This window comes from Dunckerocampus dactyliophorus, chromosome 10 (genome assembly GCF_027744805.1).
Source record: "Dunckerocampus dactyliophorus isolate RoL2022-P2 chromosome 10, RoL_Ddac_1.1, whole genome shotgun sequence".
In the NCBI taxonomy this organism is placed as follows: Eukaryota; Metazoa; Chordata; class Actinopteri; order Syngnathiformes; family Syngnathidae; genus Dunckerocampus; species Dunckerocampus dactyliophorus.
The window spans coordinates 25,998,193-26,017,534 of record NC_072828.1 but is presented as its reverse complement, the minus strand read 5'-3'; positions in this window follow the sequence as shown (position 1 = coordinate 26,017,534).

Below are 19,342 nucleotides of genomic sequence, written 5' to 3'. Positions count from 1 at the left end.
TTGGATTGACCAAGAGCACTGTTACTGTTAAATAATAAAACTAATAATCAATAATGCAAATTGCCAAATAATTGTGCACACAGTGTATATCAACACAAACCCGGAAGAGTTTGCAGCAGTGGAATGGGTGGATTACGCATTTCTCATTTCACATGCTTTGCTGTCGTTAAAATGATCTTTTTTGACTGTCTTAAGCCTCTTTAAAGTGTTATTTTTAGTCGTGTATGGTTTAACTATTGTTATTTTGAGTCTGGCACCTTTAGTTGTGGAGTTAGTGCTGTATACTGCATATATACAGTAATACTGTGGCCACATACAGTGTAATTAGTATACACACAGAACAACTTTAATGCTCACATTATTGTAAGGCTGCTGTTTGATGAGGTCTGCGATATGGGTCAACGTTTGTTGTGCGGACTTTGAGTTAAGTCATTCATTCATTTTCTATGCCGCTTGATGTTGGTCATTTCAAATACAACTTTAAAAAAGGCATGTAAATGTCTTTTTTGTGTTGAAAAAATATCAACCCATGACTAAAGTATCTAATTGAACCGAACTGTGAATTTTCAGTATTGTTGTTCGCCTACTAAAATACTACTTTTACTTATTGTTGCATACAAATCAGAGATTTTTAAATTGTGACTGTCGAAGACAACGTGTTGAGTTTTTCAGGGGACAATTTTCCAAAAGCCTCCACAAGAAAAATGACTTATCATGTCTCATCGTGGTATTTATGATGACAAATCACAGTCATTCGATGTTGGTGCAAAAGAGGGTGGGTGGGAGGAGTAATAGCTGCCTATAAATATGCAGTGTATGAAATTTTTGAACACCGGGGGAGGAGGGTGATGTGACTGAGGGCTGAATTAATTGCCCTTGAAAGGACATGAATGTCCCTCCATCAAGCAGAGGGTGTGTTGTTTGCTGAACCATGTAAAGATCCTGCCACCACCCTCGAAGTGCCTCACTAATAATTACATTCGGCTTTCATCAACATCGCTCACGTACGAGGACTGTTTGAGTTGACAAAGCCAGCCGGGCTCTGCAGAAGGAGAAATCGCCGTGCTCAGACAGACTGCAGCTGTAGAAAGTTCATGCGCCACTAGACCCAATTATAAACTACCCCAGAAAATCTTGCTCGCTGAAAAAAGGGATGTAAATTGTGTTTACTTTCGCCCCGTCAAGTAAACACTTAGAGTGATGGCGTGTAATTCATCATTCTGTCAGCGGACTATCACGCACAAAATGATAATTTCATAATTACTTAGGGATTATGTTCACAGGTCTTTGATCGATTTCACCAATTTCCTGGCTGGGAAGGAATACAGATTGTGGAAGGGATATTGTCAGTCAACCCTTAAAAACAAAAAAAGGGGGAAGAAAAGCCATCATTTTTGCCTTTATGGAAGTGATGGAAAGCAGGTGCTTAAATCACTGCTGATCCTCCCTAAGTTAACTCACAGGAAATGATAAAAGCTTAAAGCAGTTGTGAAAAACACTATTCATTATAAACTCTTCCTCACAGGGAATTACCGGGGGGGTTACAGTAATCAAGAGATTTATGATGATGTATTAGTTTTAAGGTCTTTGGGGTATTGCAGTAATAGAGCAATTGCAGGTTGTAAGGATGTTCTGATCCTGCTTGTTTGCAACGAATCAGTCTTTGGCTATTTAGACAAAGACACATAAATACATTTGATCCCCTGGTCGTGCCAGCCCACTGCACACTAAATCAATAGCAATAGTAATAAAAAGCACTTTTGATGGATTCCTTTGACGTGTGTTTATGGTGTTTTGTATATTGAATGTGCAGAAGAGTGAGGGGAGGAACTTGAAGTAGGAGTCAGTCAATTGGTTGAATTGAACATGGGAAAAACTGACTCACCCTTTCTGGTTGCAGCACTCCCCTTTACTTTTTTTAAGAACATCAAGATATGATTACATGTGGTCCTCGGTTCACAACATGCTCCCACGAATTAAAAACAAGAACTAGTTGCAAGAGTATGTGGCATGTACAGCACAAGACTGCAGTGTCTCCCTCGTGCTGGGTGGAAGAATACACTGAGGATAAATAACATCACGTATTAGTTACATTTTTGGACTTCATTATGTCTCCCAAGCAGCAGTGTGTCAAAGAAAAGGTACGTCACCACCACGGCAGTGAAAATCAACATCATATAAACCCCTGAGAGAGGTGAAATGCTTTGGTCCGAACAGCTCAACTGTCACAACCACCATTCAGAATAATGATTATTGAATGCTAATGCTAATGAATGTAGCGGGGTCATGGATTCGGTGCACTTTTACAAGGAGATGTGTTCTGTGTACAGTGTGAGTGACTTATGAGCTAATTTTGGTATAGTTTAGACACAGTCCAACCTCGGTTAGCATCCACCCTGGTTAGCGTGTTTTTTGGTTAACGTCAGAAACTTACACCACAAATTTGGGTGCATTCAGCTGTACAATACTGTCACGTTCTCGGTGTGGTTTGGACCCCAATATGCAGAGACGAAGCCACGGAGTGCAAAAAGTAAGGGTACTTTAATTATAGAAGCAGGAGAAACAAAAGGCGACAGAGGAAAGGCTCTGTGACAAAGGTGCAAGTAGTACAGGTAAGTAAATTGTTTAAGTTACCGCACTGACTTGGAGACGAGAAGCATGGATAACAAAGACAATAATAATGAACCAGCGCCGCACATTCGAACGCACTGGCCTTTTATCTGCCATTAATGTTAATTGGCCGCAGGTGCGCAGCCACCAGGCGAGAAGCGGCTGCCTCTTCCTCCCCGGAGAAGGCACAGCCCGCCAAAATAAGAGCGCAGGACAGGGAACACTCGTTCCCGTCCTGCAGAACGTCACAGTATCCCCCCCCCACAAAACGGATACCAGACGTTTCAAATGTTCAAGAATACCAGGGTGGGTGGAGGGAGGCTCGGCGGAGGGTCGCTGGGCTTGAACGCCCCCCACCATGGGACGAACGGCAAAGCCGGGCCAGCCTCCCCACCGCCGGCGAGAAGGTGTCCGGTGGCGACGATGGGTCGTACGATGGTACAGCCGGCGAGCGTGGCAGGCGAGGGAGTCCCATGAGAGGCGTATGGGGCGGCCGGCTCCGCGGCGACGAGGTGGGAGGCGGCCAGGGCGGCTGGCTCCGCGGCGACGAGGTGGGAGGCGGCCAGGACGGCCGGCTCCGCGGCGACGAGGTGGGAGGCGGCCAGGATGGCCGGCTCCGCGGCGACGAGGTGGGAGGCGGCCGGGTCCGTGTGATGGCTTGGTCTCGGCCGGAGGCGAAGGCGGAGCCACGGAGGACGAAGGCTTGCTCTCAGCTGGAGAAACAGCTGCGGAGGACGGAGGCTTACTTTCTGCCGCAGGTGGAGCCAGAACCAGAGGTGATCCCACCTCGGCCCCGCGTGGAAGGATAGCGGGCACCGGAGGTGGCCTGACCTCGGTCTGGCGAACTGTCGTCCCTGCGGCCCGCTCCGGAAGCAGCTGTGCGGTTGAGAGTGCACCGCCGACCATAGCCCCCCCCTCAAGGGACGGATTCCAGACGTCCGTAAGAGAGCCAGAAGGGTGGAGAGGGGGCTGGAGGTGGGCCTTGCATCCGACCACCTGGTTGCGCTGAGCAATGCGGGTCCTCAACTCCCGGAGGCGCTCCATGATCCCTCCGGGTGCCTCGTAGTCCCGCAGTCTACGCTCGTGCCGAGCGGTGATCTTGCGAAGACTGCGGAGCACAGTCTCTGCGGGGGTCAGTTCTGGCTGGTTCATTCTGTCACGTTCTCGGTGTGGTTAGGACCCCAGATGCAGAGGCTTAGAGTTCGTGTGGTAATTCAGGATTTTTAATGACAAAAAGTGCAAGAGAGAGTAGATCCAAAAACAGAAAACGATGGTGTTGTGGCAAAAATAGAGACAAAAGGCAAATGAAAGTTACACCATGAAGAAAAGTACAAACACTGGAGTTAGCTGGACGGCAGGGAGGCGGCAGGTCCAAATGGGCATGGAACAACGACTGGTAGCAGAAGCACTCGGGTGTGTTGCCAGCAGAGGCAAAACAATGAACCAGCGGCTGCCAGCTGTGGGTAGTCGGCTTAAATGAGTATTGGGTAATTAGCCACAGGTGTGCCCAGCGTCCCCGCCTCCAGCCCGCTTAAGGTGTAACTGCAACAATACAGGAGAAACAAGCCAGAAGAAGGCAGGTACCACGCAGTGACAACCACAACAAATGGTAGTCACTAGCACATTGTGACACAATACGGCACACGTCATGTTGTGTTATTAATACACCGCATGTGTCCCTCTTTATTCTTAATATTTTCTTTTTAATCATAAAATGTCCTTCCTTGCCAGCGTCCTATTAGCTAGCAAACAAAATGGAACCAGAAGTTGCATTGCCCTTCTATAATGTCATCAGATGTTGACTCTCAAAAATGTTAACACAAAACATGTTTTTTTTTATAGTTTTTAATTATAGTTTTAACTGCATAAAACAATTTTAAATGCATATAAATGTACATTTAAGGTTATTTTACCTTTACTGAAGACGTGACTGTTCTCAAAGACACGATGTGGCAGCGAGACACACAACACAAACATCTTCCGAGTAATTTTTTAAATTCAATAGTGTTCCTCACCTTCATTATTAAAATGCTGGCACTTGCCACTCAAGAAACAACTCATGTCAAAACAGAAAGGTGGTGGTAGTTGATCTTGCTGCCACATCGTGTCTTTGGGAACAATCACGTCAAGAATCACGTCTTCGATGAAGGTAAAAGTAAACTTAAATGTTCATTTATCCCTTTCATTCATCACTTATGTATTCACATACATTTGGAATTATTTTCTGCATGTCAAAATATAATTGTTAATCTATAACAGTATATGTTTTGTGTGAATATTTTTGGCTTTTTCAGATTAATTGGATTTACATTATTTCTTATGGGAAAAATTGATCCAGTTAGCCTCCATTTCGGTTAGTCAGAACTTCTGGAACTAATTTATGACACTAACGAAGGTTCAACCGTATAAGTTCTGACTAAACTCAATGGAACTTGTTTGTAACCCGAGGACCACCTGTTATCAACAATTAATTCCAATTGTAGATTAAAACTCATATAAAAAAATTCTCAAATCTATTTCAAAAGGCCTGACCTGAAAATTCTGCCAGTGAAGGAACTAAAAAAATGCCCTGCTGGAAGAAGACACCCAGAGATGAAAGGAAGGGGTGCCTGAAAAAGACATGAAAGGAAGGTTAGTGGCAACAGAGCAGAAGGAGAGCATCAGGAAAGAAATGTAGAAGATGAGAAGGGTCTGGTAAATACGGGCAGTACAGGCGATGGATACATGGAGCATCTGGTGAGAAAAAGAGACTGTCTGGCAAAGGAGGGGTTTAGATTGAAAAAGATTCATGGATCTTGGTTTCAGGACCGGCTATATGGATATATTTGGTAGGCTGCACACAAGGCATCAGTCACGCTTGTTTACCATTTTCTTACCACTTGTGTTTATTACTTTTGTCCACATTTTCACCTCAATGCTTGTCAAATGTCTTCACAAGCTAAGATTCTGTCAACAGGTGCAGCAAATGCAGGTGTCTTGTGCAGCTAATTTGTAAAATAGAACTGATCACTGTTGCTAACAGTGTTCTGTTGTCGCCATGACTACCCCAACTCTCAGGATTAAGCCTTAATTAGAACAGTTCCGATCTATGTCACACTATCTCGAACTTAAGTGCTACATGCAGCACATCAAAACAGCAATCAAAAACATGACAGTTTGTCAAAAATGAATCAAACATTAAAGGGACTGTATGTAATTCGTTCCAAACAAACAAACAAACAAAAAAAAAATACAGACATGAATACATCACCGACAGCTAGCATATGTTACCAACAATGGTTTAAAAGACCAGATTGTACAAAAAAAAGTCTATATTTGACACAATTACAAAGTAAAGTGCTTAAAAATTATGGAAAATTTTAGTTCTTCCCAAATGACGTTCAAGGCTGTCACTCTAAACTATTGGTATTCACGTACATGCCCGTAGCGCGTACACACAAAAGCACTCTCAGAGAGGCAATCAACAATTTGCAGTCAGGTTGTCACGATGGGCTATACAGTGGTCCCTCGCCACTTCACGGTTCGAATTTTGCAGGCTCACACCATCACCCATCCATCCATCTTCTATGCCGCTTCTCCTAATTAGGGTCGCGGGGGCATGCTGGAGCCTATCCCAGCTGACTTCGGGCGACAGGCGAGGTACAGCCAATTGCAGGGCACATAAAGACAAACAACCATTCACACTCACACCTATGGACAATTTAGAGTCTCCAATTAACCTAACATGCATGTTTTTGGAATGTTTTTTTGGAATGTGGGAGGCAATCGGAGTACCTGGAGAAATCCCACGCACGCATGGGGAGAACATGCAAACTCCACTCAAGGGAGAATCGAACCGAGGTCTTCCCGATCTCCAGACTGTGACTGTATGGCCAACATGCTAACCACTAGACCACCGTGCGGCCCCTCAACCATCATGTTTTTAAAAAATGAATTCAGAAATGATCGCTGTTTCGTGGTTAACTACGGCCTATTATTAGTAAAAAAAACATTTGCATATTTCATCAAATTTGACATATTTCTTGGCCTAAATGAAGCATTGTCAAGCATAAAAAAGGGGTGAATGAAAGTACAAATATAAGGCATTCAGAAGACGTGATATGTAGCATAATATGTGAGACTTGTGTGTGCCTTTAAGGGGCGAGGCCTGTAAGTGACGTGTGTGACATCAGATAGCTAGAGTTGATTGTGTTTAGCTGAGTGTTGGCAGTGTGCAGAGTGCGAGTGACTGGGGTGAGTTGTTGCCGACAGCAACTCCTGTGTGAATGTTCACTGCATATGTGTTCTCTGCTTGTTAAAGGAAAACTGCACTTTTTTTTGGAATTTTGCCCATTATTCACAATCCTTATGTGAAACATGACCGCATATTTCCTGTGCTTAAACCAAAACATGTACTTGTTTAGGTCAGTTCTGGTTTTGGGAGCAAAAAAAAAAAAAAACAACCAAAAAGCATAACTACGCCTGCATCTCCAGGTAACTATTCGGGAGTGATGGTGATACACGCTACTGCAAATAGGAATCAGACATCTGGCTCCCACACTAAAGTCAAGTGCCCTAGACACTATGAATTGCTACCTCCCAACACTCTTCACATAAGTATTGGAATGACCTACTTGCGCAGAAATGCAAGACCACAGTGACTTTAACAGCATCATGGACCACATGGGGATAGCTGGTGGTATTGAAATCCTGACAGTATCGTGCAGATGTCAGTATAGCCTGGCTGAATATTAAAGGTGTATAGCAGGTTTCCATCTCAGACGGCAGACAGGTATGGGAAATGTTGGGTGAGTAGAATAGATATCAACATGGCCTAAATGTCAAAAAGTCCAAATTGAAGTGTTGTGCAGATGGATTCAACATCTTGTTTTAAAACCATTGCCCAGATAGACAGAAGGGTTATGAAGGACCATTACGTCACAGTACAGGCTTTTGTGGCTTGAGGGGTGCCATGTGGATGGGTACATCATTGCCATGTATTGCACTGGGAAACTGAAAGGGTAGATGTACACCTCACGTCTGCAATTAGCTCTTCTATCGACTTTTGAGTTGACTTTTTCTTGAAAATCGAGGTGTACACAATGTTTTAGTGTGTGGAGTGCCTCTGGGTGCAGAAAAAAATCACCATTGTCTGTATTCACATTTTCTAGTATGAATAATTTAGCCAAGTGATATAAAGTCTTCAGATCAGGTTGGTGTTTAACAATGCTGAAATCCCATTCTGTTGCCTCAAGAAAGGAATACACAAAAAATGCTATTTTATTTCAATTCAACCATTTCGACCAATGTGGGTAGGTTTGTATCCTAAAACAGTGAGGGAGCTACGTCACAGGTCATCTAGACATTTCAGGTATCAACTTATTGCCACCGCTATGTGAGTAATGGTCTCACGTTGGCACCAGCAGATGCTACACTGCTTTTTGCTTTGTTGAGCCTACAATGTTTACTGATGGACAGTATATTCGGTTTGCTAATGCGTGCATTCTTGTCTCTACTTTTGGGTATTTGTTTTTCCTCCAGCACAACTCATCAGTCTCCCTCCCACCATACCTATTCTTTTTTGCACACCTAAAATGTGCTGCAAAACAATTAAATTCCTCTCAGTCACAGTCCAACTGTTGCAGTATTTAAAACGGTAATTACATCTCAGCAATGACTAAGTTATGTTGTGTCTGCTCAATATTCCTTTACACAAATTGTATAGTTTCTAACGGAATTACATAAAGGCTGGTATTATGGAGGGTTACTTGGGACAAAGAATAAAATGCCATTGAAGTTTTGCAAGTGTGAAGTATCGAGCACGTTCTCCGAACCTGCTGACTAAAAACCTTACAAGGGAGTCAAAATTTAAAGTTGAGGTGCACTCAAAAAACCTACTTTTTGTAGGGTTCAATCACTGCCACATTATAAAAACCTAACTGTACAATGTTAAGTTCTTAAAAATAACGGCCAATAAAACCTTACACTCGCCAAAATATTTGTGAGTGATAACAATCGTGATGACTTGAACACCACATGATTTTCAGCTATCAATACATAATTCATGTTACAAGTTAACTAACTTCTTGCTCTGCAGCTGGTGTGCGTTAGAAGCAGAACAGAAGCCTTTTAAGGCACTTCCCATGCTAATTAATGCATGTGATGGTGGCGGACACAAAAGGTAACGATTGTTATCGGTTTTCCAAAGTTCCTGCACTTGGTCAATATCATCTGTGTAACCCGTATTGTGTGCATATTTTGCAAACAGCACAATAATGACTGTACCTCAGTAATATTCAAAAAGACCTTTGCATGCTTGGAGAATGTGTCATATACGTTTCCGACACAAGCTGGAGGTGGTAACGCTACCAACAATAGAACAGAATTTATTAGACCACATACATGAACACCTTACCTAGATTTAAAAAGTCATGAATAATGTCCCCAAGCTGTTTATTGGTCAAGAATTACCTGAAAGCATTGTGCCATTTCAGAGAACCGATGAGGCATGATTTGAGCAATCCATGACATTACAAGCCAAATTGTCTGATTGTCTTATAGCTTTGTTGCTGTGCACCTGGCAGCTGCTTCCAGCAACATGATGATGGAAAACTCTTGTTGCTCCACTTCACCATTGTCATTAACAGAAAGCAAATTGTGAGGCACAAGTTGTAGCACAGCTGCGGAAAGGCCGAAATGACAACATGCAAATGTAGATCAAACTCTCTTGTTGTTGAAATGAAATGCGCCTGCCATTAGGCTTTTAGACATCGATTGTTAAGATTGCTTCAGATTAAAGGAAAAAAAGGTAGGGTGCATGGGGACAATGCAGCGGGCGCTCCCAATGTGAGGCTGTGCTCGCACTCGAGTGAAATTGCACCCGTGTGCGGTTTGTTTGGTCAAGAATGAACACTATCGTCTGAACCCTGGTGCATAGCAAACACGTGAGCAAACTCCAATTTTACTTCACTTCAACTTAAGTGCGAACACTGCACAGACCAAGACATGGGCCAGCATTAACATGACAGCAAAACGTGCAGAGTTCCATCCCACATCACGCCACAAACGCTGTTAGCGACGCAATGCATTGTGTTATGCTTTATATTGGGCAACCTTTGGCCTCGTGATAGAAAAGCAACAGTGATTAAGTGAATTAGGCCCAAAGGTAGCATTCAAAACACACTTAGAAAAGACTACCGAATTACAAGTGGGAAAAACAATTAATCCAGCCTTAAAAAAAAACTTAACAAATGTTCCCATGCATTGAATGTGCTCCGGATGCATGACTCCCTTTTAATGAATACTTGGTTGATCTGGCTATTTGTTCTCTGTGACGCAAATAAATCTGACTCAGATCCTTCTTCACTGGTGGAGCATACAATCTGTGAGAAATGAAGTCCCACAATTCCTCTCCAGCAAACGCCGCCACGCATTCACCTCTACACCAACACTTTCTTGGGTCTCGTCTGCAGCCGAATGCTGTAATTGGCGGCATGGCTGCCTGCTACGTTTTAATGGGCATTCCAGCGATCTTGTAGCATGACAGTGTATCGAGTACTCGATTCACTCGGGTCTGCTGTCACACACACGCATGCGCAAAGATAAAAGAAAAACGATGGAGACTTTCATAGACATAAACACAGTAGGTACTAAACAAACCAGTCAGTGAGATTGCTGACCCATAACAGCGATACCTTTGGATGTGGCAGATCTGCCAGAAAATGGACCAAAGTTAATAAAGCGAGAGTAAACTGGCATGTTGATGAACATACACTGTATATAATATGCATACCATACAGTGTAAAGTGTCTTCTACGTTAGTAGTAAAAAAGAAAAGTGCCAAAAACTACTAGTGTTTACTAGCTGTCTATGTACTGTATGTCAACTTGAAATAGACTGAGACCTTTGTAACAGCCTTCTCAGATGTGATAGTGTGAAATGTTTTTATATTTTGCTCCATTAAACTAATTGCTGACTTAAGTGGATAGAGCGCTAGTGTCTGCCAAAGGCCCCGAGGACCCCCATGGGCTCTCTTGAGCAGCACAGCTGACATCTACTTTTGCTCACTGACTCTCTGGCTCCAACTGTGCCAGCTTCTCCCATCAGGGGTCTTGTACACAACTTATCACCCCCGCAACCCTTGTACTATATATACCTGCCTCCTCCAATGCGGCCTTTACATCAGGGGAAGACATGATGGTGCTCATTTAACACTATTACAGGTGAGCATGCACTGTATACGGGCAGACATATAATCTATGAACAGATTTATTTCCTGGCAGTAGCCTTGCCCTCCCCACCCGCTGCTGCTCCTATGTCAACAAAATGAGATGTTTTGCCACTGAGAAAAATGAAACTGTTCAAAGCTTATTGACAAAAGTAAAAGGACGTGCACAGTCTGGGCGCAAACCTACAGACCGACTAACCCAATAAACCCAACCAGAGCCCAGTGAATTTTTGAATCTCACTCATTCAATCAATACTTTTTTGCTAATAAATAATGTTATTGTCTCTGAAAAATAAATGTTCTACTAGGTAACAAATGTTACCTAACGTAATGTTGCCTAAACAAAAAAGTAACGTATGAAAGAAGGGGGAATAAAAGTCTGCAACAGCCGTATTCGATCCTGTGACACAAATGAATAAAGGTACAAACACTAGAACCACCTACCAATGAGGGATCACATCTTTCACTGTTGCAACAACTATTTCTAGGCAAAGAGATACAATTTAATTAATGATTGTGCAAAGTAATGCTCATATGCAACGCCCCCATGGAATATCAGATAAGATCCTTTTATGAAGGATGCATAAAACTATGTATTTATGGCATGGATACCGGCTTAGTGTAAGAACGCAGATAGATGTTAGAAGCATTATTTTCATCTGCTTACATTCATTATGTCTGACATAAAAGATAAGCGTTCACTGCTGTATGATCGCCTTGTTTTCAACTATTTCATGTCTATAATCTACACACCATGCACACTCACATGTTTAGCTAATCGTTTGAACAACATGCACCGCTATCAGCCTCCATTTCTGTCAATCTGTGCTTTGGTACATTCCCTTTACGGTTTTCGTGATTGTAATTTGTTTGATCTTTTGGTAATGTGTTTCCTGAAATGTTAACTAATTACGCCTTTTTCTAATGTGTTTTATGAAATGTTAATTTGTTTTGACTTTGGTTAATTTAGTTTCTGATGTTTGCGTTTCTCGGCTACTGTATCGTTAGATATTATTATTAGGGATGTCCGATATTATCGGCATACCGATATGATCTGCTCGATATTGGCATAAAAATATAATACCGGTCAATATCAGGTATCGGGATTTTTTCCTATAATGAAAGCTGATGAGAAACAGAATGCTGTATATAGCCCTATGGGCTCCCGTATTTTCTGGCGCGCACATGGTGACCTCATCAAAGCGCCTCTCAAGGGTGTAAACACCCGTGGGTGGCTAGTAGCACGCTAGCTCACTCCTTCCATCCGTCCATTTCTATTCCGCTTATCTTCACTAGTAGGAATGTTACAATAAGCGACGGTAAAATCTGACACAGTGTATGAGAGTCCGTGGGGATGTCCGTGAAAAAAAGATATCGGGTGTATATTTATTCGTATACATGTTTTTTAGGTAGATTAGTTCTTCCTCTTTCATTTTGTATCAGAATGTTGGCGTGTTGGACCACTCCGACTCATACGAGTGTTTTGAAAGTTAAGTCCAACTTTAAGTCTTTCAAACTCATGGATCGGAGCTTCAGATAAAGATAAAATTATGGAGGATAAAAATTCACTTTGATATCTATCTGCAGATGAAATTTTATTAAAATATGATGGTGCGAAATATGTTAATTTTAACCCGGAATTACTGTGTATATGCAATTTGTAATGTGGCGTGGAAATGAATAGGCGTGCTGCTGCACTTCAAGTGCGCAGCATACATGAAAATGATGACATTTGGTTTTCTTCCCTGGACATTTTGATGATCAAAAAAATGTAAATGGCATCTTTGTTGACATTTAAAACAAATGTCACAGCCTAAGCCTAATAGCAAGTATTTCTCAGATGTTTTATAATGTTGTACGATGTTGTTTACAGCCACATTGAGAGGCTAATTGCTGATACTGTATCCATTAGCTTCGCAACAGATATGTGTTACCTCCACGACGGGAAATATGTGATGTTACACATATCGCTATCGGTATCGGCTGGTATCGGTATTGGAAATTGAGAGCTGGACAATATCAGCATATCGAATAATGACCGATGACAGCGACTGCGTTGTTCATACGCACACAAACATAATTTTCACTTCTACACAGACATAAGTTTCACTTTCCAGAGGGGTGCAGCAACTGGTACAGTATAGACTCTGTGTACTTTCATGCTGGGCTCTCTTCCTCACTGATGTTATAGTTGTATTGTTTAGTACAAGTTAAAGACCACTCAAATGATGTAACCATGGACTACTAATCCGATAGCAACGCGGTCCAAAGAATCAGGAAGAAAATCTAAAGAGAAGAACTATGGAAGGATTATTGGATTTACATTATTAGTCTCGGATGTTGTTCATTTCGGTTTTCGCCTGACCTTTTAGAACGAATAACAAAAACTGAGATACCGCTGTATTTTATTGATCAGTATTTTCTGTGAAATGTTTTGTCAATAAAACATTCAGGAAAGCAATCCATGCTTATAAGGTATTCGTGAATTAACAGGATTGACACATTTAACCATAACAATGATTAAATATATTTTTAAAAAGTATTCTTTCCCAATTAAATGTAAAGCACTGAAGACTAATGTGGGAATTGTTGTGTGTCAGGCAGTGACTGATTGGTGATCAGTCCAGGGTGTACTCAGCTCCTGTTTCCCCATGATGTTCAAAAGCAATAAAGACAATTGGGTTGATGGATTACAGAAAATTCTTTATCTTTTGTCTGTACATGCATACTTAGACACGCTCATGGGGGTTCACAACTGTGTAAATCACTTGGAAAGAAGCACCTAAACAAAGACATTGACTACCACTCATTGATTTTTACTGCACTTTTGCACTTGGACTCACACAGATGTTTAAATAAAGATCTACCCTCAATGTGTGTAAATGTGCCTACTCCTTGGGAGCTAATTGGTGTTTCCCATTCCTATTATTACTGCCTCCAATCTGTTACCCTCTTTACAACTGAAATCTGCATGGGGTTTATAAATACACATTTTAAATTTGTGGCCTGGTGACAGCTCAACTTTTTTAATGAGCAGGCAGGGATGAAACACAACGGTGTTTGCCAATGGAGCCAGATGTTGGGGTTTACACAACGACTTACATAAGAAGTGTCCCTCGGTGGCAACTGTTGGGGAAAAAAAAGGATACTTTGTGAAATGATGTTTGTTTACATTCAGAATTCTGCAAGGAAGAATATGTTTTTCAAGGATATCCATGTTTGGAAACGATGAACACATATTGCAGTCATGCAGAACTTTAGATATGACAGAATTGCGCGTACTCACTAAGTCCAGACTAGTTGAAATGGTGGGCAAATCAGAAAAATAGATGCAAGAGGCAATTAAATCAACACTTAAAATGAAATACAGTAGATCTTTGCGGTGGTTTATTTCCGGGACCACCAGCAAAATTGGGTAATTGGGTAATTGATGTAAACGCCTATAAAAATGTCTACTTTTGACCCTCCATTGTAGCTTGACATTGACGTTCTCCAATTTCGGATCCACAGTTGCAATAAGAGTGCCTTGTAATTTTTAGATTACCGTAATAGTGCATTAACCGGTATATTAGCCACACCCACTAAATTTAAAGAGAAAAAAAGATTCCTACATACTGTATAAGGGTTGCACCTGTCCACGTCGTAACATGGGACATTTAGTACACAGAAGGATGTTACACACAAAGATTTTTTAAACTTTTGATTAAATAAATGCTTTTTTTCCGAAAAAGTGCCAAACAATGCATTGTAACATGGCTACTTAAACAGTGCTGAGCAGTGAGTGTAATATGACTACGGTAGTTAAACAGTAGCCTACCAGAAAAGTCATTCATCGCCGTCCACCTCCTCCTCCTACTGAGAACTAAAACCACTCAAATCGTCTTGACAAGCGTCACAATTGAACGGCCTCATAATTCCTTTGTCACACACTTAGTCTCTTTCTCTTTTGTTGTCGGCAATTACGGTAGATTCAGGTTGAGAACCCTCCCCATCGCTCATCAATATGCCTCGCACACTTACTACACATTGAAAGAATAAAACGTGTAGGTACTCACCACTAATCAATGATAATGTGAGAAGAACTGATGGAATCGCAGTCACTCTGAAAAACTTTATATACGTTTCACTTTTGCGGCTCACAGCAACGATGGTGCGTTCAAGGACCGACAAAGAATGTATGAGATCTCAACACTTTAGGAAAGATCATTATCTGTGATATAACATAAACACATAAACATGAAAAATTTTAAACAGTGGTATGTGTATGCTGTACATTTTAACTGTATCATTATATATATTTACAAATTATTACCAATTTAGGGTGTTTGAGATGTGTCGTCTGTGGAAAGAAATGTCTTATTTTCAGGGGAAAAAAAATAAAAAAAATAATTCACATTTGATTCACAAATGATTCATTAATTATAATGATTTCATTCCGCAAATTTGCAGGGCCGTGGATTCTGAATCGCAAACGAAAGAAAATACTTTGCTGCAAAGATCCAAAAGCAAAAACATGTACAGTAATCCCTCGTTTATCGCGGTTAATTGGTTCCACAGCCGTCCAATAAGTGAATATCGGCAAAGTAGAATTCCTTATTCATGAAATATGAAAGATTTTCGTAGTTAGAAAACCAAGCACAGAAAACCTATTTCCAACCTTCTAAATGCAGTTTTTAACATTATTAGAGTCTACACACCTATAGTCACCTTTACACCTGTATTACACAATATAGTAGACAAAATAAGAGTAAATAAGACATAACTAAGACTTAATATAATACTATAAATGTGTTCCCTAGGGGACCTGATTGAGGGACGGACAGGAAGTGACAATGGGGATTCAGAGCTGAGTTTCAGCTTTAAGTGGGTAACGTCCGCAACAGTAGCCCGTGTTTTTATTCAGGATTATTGTGCCTGTTGTGCAATAATTCAAACCTGCAATAAAAGCCTGTTGCTCTGGCAATCAAGTCTGGTGGTTGTGTGTCTCACTGAACATTACAGTAACAACATTTCATCAACCTCTTTGAATGCATCTTTTGAATGCCTTATATTTGGATTTTAATTCATTTTTAAGGTTGAAAATGCTTAATTTGGCCAAATCAAAAGTCAGATTAATTGTAGGCCGTATTCAACCAGGAAACAGCGTCATTTATTACCAAATATATTTTTGAAAAACCATGATAGAATGAAACCGCCAAATGGGACCACTGTGTTTAAAATCAATTGAGAGACTACATGCAGCTTGGATGGGACTGGACTACAGCAAAAAACAAAAACAAATACAGACCTGTGCCAAGGCTGTTTGTTACCTGCAAAATCAATGACTGAAAAGCAACAGTAATGGATTCCAATTGCTACAAAGAAGAGAGCGTTCCTCTAGATACCTTTTTTTCCCAAATCAAATAAATTGCAACAAAATGTAGCTGCGGGGGTGAGTTACCTAAAGCTCAGAATACACTGTGCAGATTATGCCACATTTTACCCCATTTTCAGTAAGATGGCTTTTCAATCAAGACTTAAGTTGGACATGGTTTTCAGCGCGGGGTACAAGTGGATCCCAGAAGTGATTAGTACTTGCGACATGTTAGAACTCACGCTTTTGATGTGATTGCAATTAGTATTCCCAAACCTCCAAAATGATGCCAAGTTTTTTTCTTTATGTTTTTTAGTTCAGAGACGGCTGACTAGTTTGGGTTCTAAATACGTATCGCCGCCACTGACAGGACTTCAGAGAAACAGCACGAATCCAAACAGCAGACAGCAATAATCTCAATTCATTAGCTTTGACCTCCCACAGCAGATCGTCCAAATCTAAAAACATTTGAAAATTGCGTAGTGTATGTTCAACTGAAATTCAAGCATAATCCCTGCTGCAGATTGTCAGGATTCTCTGGCTGTCCTTGGCATTCACAATCCTGTGATCAGCAAACTCACTCTCTCAAACTAATGGCCAATTGGTGGTTGCCTTGATTGGTTTGTCTCATAGCTGGCGTCACCGGCTAAGATTACTGTAACCTTAGTTTTGTGTCCGGGACATATCGATACCAAGGCAACCCTTTGATGGACAGTTGGGAATCACATGAGTTCACACTCTGGGAAACAGAGAAGTAACGAGTCCACTTCAAGAGACCTCAAAGGTATCAGAATTAACTCCGTATTCACTCCTTTCAAAGACACAGAGAAACAAAGGCAATTTGAGGTAAAACAAGTAGACCTAGCCCTCGACACTGGCAGCCGCAAGGCCATTCCCATGGCCCCTTCTTTGGCACAGTAGTCCACAGAGCAGCTGGGAACATCGTCAGTCTCCAGCACGCCCCAGATGTTCCACTCAACCCTTTTTTGTTACTCTTTTCCAGTTATTTGTCACTCTTCCAAGTGAAGGGAAAATTTGCTAAATGGGATTCTACAGTAGATGTGAGATTGTTGGTTTAGTTCTTTTTGCAATGGTTTCACAATAATGAGGGCTGGGAAGATGGGATCTGGTTGTGTTTAACTCCTAAGATACAGGAGATGATTGGCAAAATGTTTTTTAAGATGACATACAATGGAACCGGCTGGCCCATTAGGTGATATAGGCAGATGGTATAGGTGCCGTGGCCTCCTGGGGCCACCAAAACATCTGGAAAAATTCACCTTCTTTATAATTAGATTAAAACTGGTTACTATGAACGCTCAAAATGGAAACGTTCACATTGATTCAAATGTGCAATGCAAGTTATATTGCAATGCAATTCATATTGCAATTGATATTGCTACAAACGAAAATGAATTTGTCTCCCCGTGCCCACCATTTTTATACATAGTTTTGCATAAAGTTGTATACATCCCTCGTTCATCGCAGTAAATCGCTCCGGGACCTGACTGTGACAAGTGAATTTCCGCAAAGTAGGATTCCTTATTTATAAATGGAATATTTTCACAGTTAGAGCATAGAAAACCGGTTTATGACTAAATCCGGGTTTTAATACTATTAGAACCCTCTAGACATAAAATACCAATCCTATAGTCACCTTTACACTCGTAATACCCAATATAGTTGACATAATAATAGAAAATAAGACATAATATAGACTCAAACTTTAGCATTGGGATAATTCCTTGTGTTTTTTTACTATTTTTTTTTTTTTTTTTTTACAGACTTTTTTTTCCGGCGGCCAATGTAAAATTACTGACATGTAGTGACCATTGTAGAATACTACATGTCATCGTGTCTTTCAAAGCCTTTTCTGAATGTCTCATATTTATATTTTAGTTCATTTAGGCATTTTTCTGCTTGAAAATGCTTAATTTACGACAAAAATACGTAACATTGATTTAAACATGCATATGTTTTGACTAATAATTGGCTGCTTCAACCACGAAACAGCAATGATTTAATAATAATTGATATAGCTTGTGAAGCCGCGGAATTTGAAGCTTGGAATGGCGAGGGACGACTGGAAAGCCATTTTATATAACGTTTGTGTATTGTTTTTTGGATTAAGTTATTGCATAGTGTGACTGCAGCTTAGATATAGCGTTATCATGTGCAAATTGTCTGATTATTTCTATTATTTGATGTTGTCTGTTGTATTTAATTATTCACTTATTTACAATATTTTTATTTTGTGGTCAGGGTATTTGTATTGCAATTAATTTGTAAGGTGCTAATATGTCTTCATCTCCTGTGAGGACTTTTTTTGGTATAGTTCTTACAAAAAAAATGCAAGCTGTTTCCTAAATGGAGAAAAAAAATCAAGCTGCAAATAAAATGTTGAGGTGTAACAGAAAATGTGACTGCGATATTTGTGGCAGGTGTCATTCACAGTATTTGGGACATTTGATCCTCACAAGCATACGCGCATATTTTCACGACACTAAAATGTTACTGAGATTAGCCATGCGTTACGCTGGGTAAAATCAGGCTCTATTGAGATGCATTTTTAAAGACAAATACCACAAGTCCAAGAGTAGAACACCTGCTTGAATGCCAAAAGCTTTTTTCTATCAGCTCCAGCCCACTGAGACATATCCCTGTGGCCTGAGGGTTATTTTGGCAAGGATTACCTTATCAAACGGAAGAAAATATGTAGCTACAGACTATAGAATACACAAAATAAGAGCTAAGATCAGGGGTAGGGTACCTATGACTCTCAAATATTTCTCAGCAAGATAAAATGTATTTATTTACAAAAAAAATAGAGAGAGAACCAATGCTAGCTGTCGTTCTGATATTTTCTGGGTCAGACACCAAAACTCGATTACTGATGCTGTAGCCTACTTGGGTCGTTGAGAGGTCAAGAACTAAACTTCCCTCCTTTGATCAAATAGTCATCTAGCTAATTCTGCAGCGCAAACCCTTTTGACAAAGAAGATGGCAAAAAGAAAGAAATATAAGGAGTATGTTGCAAAACCATGCAGCACCAGAAGTCCCATTAATGGTAAGAACGATTATACGATTTATTTATTATTGGATAGCTTCAGTATAAAGAACATTATGAAAAATAATAAACTCAGAGACTTACTATATTCTGAAATTGTTGGTCT